At 35.3% G+C, this 6000-nt stretch overlaps 1 long non-coding RNA gene across 2 annotated transcripts; it reads right to left on the reverse strand.

Annotated features, from left to right (window-relative positions):
• Positions 1-1378: 1378 nt before the first annotated feature.
• LOC110928119 lies at positions 1379-5394 on the reverse strand. 2 transcript variants are annotated; one of them, XR_004888624.1, is made up of 6 exons: positions 5052-5394; positions 4702-4748; positions 3142-3575; positions 2116-2219; positions 1697-1797; positions 1379-1577 (listed from the first exon to the last, which is right to left on the reverse strand). It is a non-coding gene; the product is annotated as an uncharacterized LOC110928119 (long non-coding RNA). The 2 variants fall into 2 exon arrangements; XR_002586149.2 differs by having other exon boundaries at positions 1383-1577; positions 3145-3575.
• Between the last annotated feature and the right edge of the window lie 606 nt (positions 5395-6000).

A 6000-nucleotide genomic window follows, 5' to 3' on the forward strand; every position in this document is an offset into this window, starting at 1 on the left:
GTAATATAAGTCCAAGATTCTTTTTTTTTAACGGAACAGAATCAATCCCGAGATTGGGGCATCCACTTAAACGGAGTATTCTGAGAGTAATCTGAGTCAATCATTAATTTCGGGAAAAACCTAGTAACTCATCCGTACGTAGACATGACAGTAAACTTATCGTAAAATCCGTTTGATTCAAGGATCAAACTCAGGTTTCCCTGAATCTCCTACTATTGCCAAAAAAAATCGGTTAGATTTACGTTTTTTTTACGAATCCATGGTTTCATTGACAAACAAATTCATTATTGAAGCTGTTTTAACGATAAAATAACATAAAATCATTGTATATCTATATATATACTACTAGTATTAAGCCCATGCGTTGCAGCGTTTGTCATAAAATTGTGTTAAGTAGTAACAATACTATACCATTGTCAGCGACCACCAACATCGGAAAAGCTCGTAAAAACAAAATAAATAAAAACAGGAAAAAATAACGCCGAGCGAAAAGCAGACGTAAAATCTTTGAATCACGCACACTCATTGCTAAGAGATTAAACCGAAACGTAAAACATAGAAAAAAATAACTAAGTCCATCCAAGACCCGCGTGTTGGACGAACTTGTCAAACGCAGAAAAATAGATGTGACGCGACGAGACAGTCAAACGGGAAAAAAATATACGAAAAAATGTTGAACCCCACACACACGTTGTGGTGCGTTAACTCACAAAATTTAGAACGAAACGAAAAACTTGGGAAAGATGAAAAGTATGGTGGACCAAATTTGAAAATAAAAAAGAGTTGGGATTAAATGCAAAAGACAAAAAAACTTTGGGTTAAAAGTAAAAAACAAAGGGTCTAAATTGCAAAAATGAAGTTATTTATTAATTTTAGATAAAGATAAGGATAAAAATAAGTGATATCTATATATTGGTTATTAATTAATATTAATATTAAAGGAAATTTATTAAACAAATATAAATAAAATTTATGAGGTTGAAAGAGAGAATGACACGTGTCATTATTTGGAGTCTTTTATTATATGTTAGATATTAGATATTAGATATTATAATAGTCTAATACATTAGATAAAGGCATTTTAATATACCTAAAAGTTAAGAATTTTTTTTAGTTTAATGGATAAAATAGAACCCTAATATGAGGGTAAATTTGTATTTCAAGCATTAATCACATTTTAATCCTCTCATCTTAATTACAATTTAATTCCCAGATCTTTAACCAAATTATGAATAACTAGGTTTTGACCCCCGCCGCGTTGCGGCCGGGGCTTACATTTTAAGGCCCAACGTATGCAAATGCTAGATGGAAGGCCCACGCGTTACGGCAATGAAGGTTAAATGACATAAGCATAAACCATGTAAAGCCTTTAACAACACAAAACTTAAAAAACATCAGTAAGCTTGAATCACACAAAACATGTTTCGCAAGGAAAACATTAAAGTGTAAAATATTAATGATTTGGTGATAAATCAATATTGTGCAGTTTGGCAAATACATCGACTGAGACAAAGACCCTAAATATCTCTTTAATTCAAAGATGCCAAACTTGCTATTAGTAACCATCACTCGCCTTTCTGCATGAAGTAGAAACATGTCTGTCAGTTTAAAAAAAATGATGACAACCATTATAGTTACTATTATCAGATGTAGTAAGTATACTATTGAGCGGAAGGGAGAGGCTGTACAAAATTACCTTCACAGTTATGAAATACAAACTTTAGAAGATATTCACAGCTTTGAATCCACCCCTCCAGTTACCACGCTATCTCCGTTCCACCAATCAGCACACAGTACCTGTGAATATCAAGAAAGACCACACTTTTACCAAACTTGACATATATAAATGCTGACAACTTGTGTTTCAACGACAATTTGTGTAAAATACCATGTGTATGCAAATTGAAACGCAAGTATGTGCAACTGTAACAGAGACCAGATCTAAAAGTATATGATTAATCAGCTTTTTACAGATAATTTGTGTAATCTCGTATAGTTTCTATGCAAATTAGTGATTCAGTTGCTTCGTAACACGACCAACAGATATTGTGTACTAAAACTGAAAAGTGTGTACGGTGAACTGTGAGATCAATTAGATTTGGGAAAGAAACGTACCACTGAACAACAGTTGAGATCTTATTGCTGTCGTTGCTTCTACTGCTATCGTCGTCGCCGCGATGACCTTCATTCTCCTTTTTGTCTATAAAAGACACGTCGATCTACATGAAAATAATCATAATCCTAACATTATTTTAATACCATCACATATACAAAAATAAAAGATGGAAAAATATTGATTCCGCCAGACCAAATAAAGCTTCGACAGATTTGATTTGGTCACAACCAAACAAATAATAGTACACTGTTTCCATACAACCTCAATTGTCACCTCGGAAGCACGGAAACGTTTATGAGGTGCCGTCTCCCGTCCCGGGGACTGCTAGGGGACGGAAACGGCACGGGGACGGCCGGGAAACGTCCCCGGCATGTTGGGTACGGCGTGGAAACGTGATGCAGAAGGGGACGGGGTTTGGGAACGTGCAGGAAACGTTTCCGGCATGTTTCCGTTATACCAAGCGACGATCAATTTTAAAACCCTACACTCCCTCTGCCGATCCTCTTCTTCTTCAGTTCTTCTCTTTTCCTATTCAAACTCCAAGGTTACTCTTACGTTTCGTCTCCGCCATGGTGTACGACGGCGAGCGGTGGTTAACTGATGCAACGGCCGCGGTTTAAGGTTGAAGAGGTTTTGCTCTTCCTTCAGGTTTTGTGCACATTTATATTTTTGTACTCCCAAGTTACATAAGCAGTCCTTGTGTTATTATTTAGTTTGCAAATTTGGTTAGTGCACTTTCAATATATAACTATTTTGGGGTTTTGTGTTACATTATCTTTAATATATATTTATTTTTTTATATGTTTTTATTCCCGTACCTGTCCTGTCCCCGCTTCTTGAAATTTTTAGTTTTACCGTTTCCCGTTCCCGTACCCGTCCCCGTACCCCGTTCCTGTACCCGTCCCAGTGCATCATAGATTGTCACTACCCTTCAAAAGCTGTTTTCACATTGAACTATGAAATTATACATATAAAATGACCACATATTTTTACTTGAACAAATAATATTGGGGAAAAAGAATTACCACCTTCACCGCACTCTTCCTTGCTGGCGCTATCTTCGCCGTGAATTTTGTTCTTATGCATATCAATAATACCTTCCTTATGCTCCGGCTTGTGATCGGACTTTGACTTGCCATGCTCAACATCATATAGACCACAAACAAATGTGTAGCAACCGTTTGTGAAGGCTCAATATCACATAAGCAACTTAATATTTTCACCTCACTTTGTCTCTAATTCTATATCTTTAATTTAATTACTTGTTGTTTGATGGTTAGAAAAAAAAGGTGCAGCATGGAAAACCCTATGCATATTTGTTTATCTGTGTACTTTTTGATCAAAAGACACCTCAATGTAACATAAAAGAATAATGATAGAATGTAATATTAAGTAATCACCTCTACACCATGACCTTGATGAAAATCCATTTTCATGGTTTCATAGCAGCTTTTAACACCTATGTAAGATCATAAAAAATATGGTTACAAGCATCACAGAATCATTAAAAAAACATAATAATATATATAAACAAATTAAATAAAGGAAATCCAAGCGACAGTTGCCCCTAATATTTCTCCCAGTGGCGGCCCTGGGGGTGGGCAAGGAGGACCACCAGCCTAGGCCTGATATTTCGAAGGGCACATTATTTTTAAAAAAACCGGATATGTATATGTAAAAAAATTAATAGGGTATACCCATACAAACACCAACATAGGCCCACTTATAAAACTATTCTTATGGTTTCTAAACCATAAAAAAAGATTTGTAAATGGGTCTGTATTGGAATTGGTATGTGTTTTTACTATTTAAAAAATAATAACATATACATATCATATTTTTTTTAAATCGCGTGCCCCTCAAAATCACAGGCCTTGTACGGAGGTTCTCTCCGCACACCATCAAAGCCGCCACTGTATGGTGTGATCAGAAAAGTGAAGTTGCAGTTGTCCTACTCGACAAAATTCATTTGATTCAGAAAAGACTACAAAGTCGGATTTGAATATTTTGATTAAACTACAAATCAAGAAATAAATAAAAAAATACCGTAGTTGTCCATTTTTTTAAAAAAAAAAGCCTCAAAGATGTTATCCTGGACCGTCTCTAGCTTTTTTGGGGCTCAGAGCGGATAACAAAATTGGAGCCGATTTCGTTAAAAAAATTGCCTTCAATCCTATGATTCCTATATCATTGTGTATTTGTGTGTAAGCATAAATATAGATAATAAATCTCACCATAAACAATCTCAAAGTCAAAACTACATACATATAATTTTATTTTATTTTTAAATTTAGGGACCTAAAGAAGCGGTGGCTCAAAACTATGGTTTATTTCACTCTCCATGGAGTTGTCCTTGGTGTTACCATTCAACCTCAAGAACATAGGCCGGCTCTAATGTCTCCTTTTAAGGAATGAGGAAGGGGATCTCCATAAACCTCAAAATAGGTTAAATGCTTACTGCTCCACCAAGTTAGGGTTGGAAATTGGACATGAATTTTCATGTAAATAGCAAGAAACTAAAGTAAGAGTTGTAACAATCTGACTAAAAACCAACAAAGATAACTTTGGGTTTGAAATTTGCTTACCTGAGTCTTTAAATATAGCGGCTTACTAATTTCTTCAACAATAGGATCTGAGATGAAATTGAAAACCCAAGTAGTGATCAAAATCATAAGAATCGATGGAGTTGTAATGATCTAACAAACCCATAAATTCAGGTTATACAAATTTGATGAACTGAGCTAACCATTTTTTCTAATCAACTTTAAGTAACCTAATTTAGGGTTTCTATGACTCAGTTTCATTGAAATACCCATATGAACATGATTTGGTATGAAATCAACACACAGCAAGAATTACGTATCGGAAAAACAGGGTTAGTTTTGGTGATGAACAGTATTATGCAGAAAACAGAGTCAGGTGCTTCGGGTCTTACCTTAATCGTCGGAAGATCCCTTGTCGGCGGCTTGAGATTTCCGACGAGGCGGAAGTCACCGGACCTAAAAATTTCTATAAAACAGGAGGTCGGCCGCCCCTTAAAGCTTTGCCAATGCTTGTCGGTGTTCTCTTTTGCCGGAATCGTAGGTTTAGTCGTATCGCAGTCATTGGTTCACTAAAGTAGATCGGTCACCTGGATCCCTAGTTTGTCAAATCTGTTCTTTTCTTTCGCCGGAGACCTTGCCATCATCTTCGGTGTTACTTTCTTGTAAGAGAGAGATTGCTTGTTGTGGGGTGGTGAGTGAGGGAGGAGGGACGTGTAAAGGACAATCTGAGGTGAATGTGACGCGTGTCTTCTGTTTGGAATAAAGAAATTGCAGATAGAAAAGAAGCATCAGGAGTACAACTCGCATTTGCATACTGTACAACCAGCGATGCAACATTTCATTATTATGTTAATGTACACACTCTTAAACTAACCTTACAACCAATAAAAGCGTAAACCATAAACAAAGCATAAGATACAAGTGCAACATGTCTAAACATGTTGCAAAATTATAATATATAATTAATTAATAGTTTATACCCCTTATAAAAAAATAATTACCTCCGTGTTGTTAAAACGACAATAACTTTTACATAAGTTAATATATATATTTTTTAAATTACACCATAAAAATGAACATTTTATTATCTTTAATTTGAGTATATGTAGCTATAGTTTTTCTAATTAAAAAAAATTGATATGTTACGTAATCAACAGTGTTTGGGAGTGAGCAATAACTGAATCGTTAACCGAAAACAGATGAAACTGAACCGAAATCAACCAAAAACCGAATTAACCGATTAGCTAAAAACCGATTAATCGAAAACTGAATTAACCAAAAACCAGTTATCAATTTTTTGTAGCCTCGTTTAACCAAAATTAACTCAACCGAACCCAATTA

The sequence above is a fragment of the Helianthus annuus genome, chromosome 3, assembly GCF_002127325.2.
Source record: "Helianthus annuus cultivar XRQ/B chromosome 3, HanXRQr2.0-SUNRISE, whole genome shotgun sequence".
Classification (NCBI taxonomy): domain Eukaryota; kingdom Viridiplantae; phylum Streptophyta; class Magnoliopsida; order Asterales; family Asteraceae; genus Helianthus; species Helianthus annuus.